The 607-nt window shown below is 45.8% G+C and overlaps 1 non-coding gene across 1 annotated transcript; it reads left to right on the top strand.

The window, feature by feature from the left end:
* Nucleotides 1–107, top strand: LOC147933385 (small nucleolar RNA R71). The gene has a single exon (XR_015576874.1). It is a non-coding gene; the product is annotated as a small nucleolar RNA R71 (small nucleolar RNA).
* The last annotated feature ends 500 nt before the right edge of the window (nt 108–607 follow it).

Genomic DNA, 607 nt, shown 5'->3' with positions numbered 1-607 from the left:
AAGCCATGATGAGGACAGTCCCTCATATACTCCTTGAATCTCTCCCAAGCTTCACAAAAAGACTCTGTACCACCTTGTGAGATGGTAGTGATCTTGCTCCTTAACATAGATGATCGTGACTTAGTGTAGAAGAGGTTCAGAAACTGTGCTCTACACTGTGCCAAAGTAGTAAGTGATCCTTGGTCCAAGAGATTTAGCCATCTCAAAGCCTTATCTCCTAAAGAGAATTGGAACAAAGTCAACATGAGGTAATCATATGGAACTCCATTAGACCTCGTGGTACTAGCCAATCTCTCAAAAGATTCAATATGGTCTAGAGGGATCTCTGATGCTAATCCATTAAACACACGGTTCTAGACCAAATTGATCAGGCTATGCTTGATCTCATAATCTTGTCTCGCAGGAGCAGGAGGTTGAATCACAGACCGATTCGTAAATAGCCTGTTGTGAGCATCTTTGTCCCTCAAGGTGGATCGCCTTGCTGGTGGGTTCAGCTCACCCGCATTCTGCTCTCGTGGAGCCTGACATTGTGGAGCTGGGGGAGGTGGCGGAATGATAACCTCTTGAGGGTTAGGCTCACGAACATCTGGATTCTGTCCATCCTCCA

The sequence above is a fragment of the Camelina sativa genome, chromosome 12 (assembly GCF_030686135.1).
Source record: "Camelina sativa cultivar CO46 ecotype springtype chromosome 12, ASM3068613v1".
Taxonomy (NCBI): domain Eukaryota; kingdom Viridiplantae; phylum Streptophyta; class Magnoliopsida; order Brassicales; family Brassicaceae; genus Camelina; species Camelina sativa.
The sequence above is the reverse complement of the archived record's forward strand: the minus strand, read 5'-3'. Positions and strand labels throughout refer to the sequence as shown.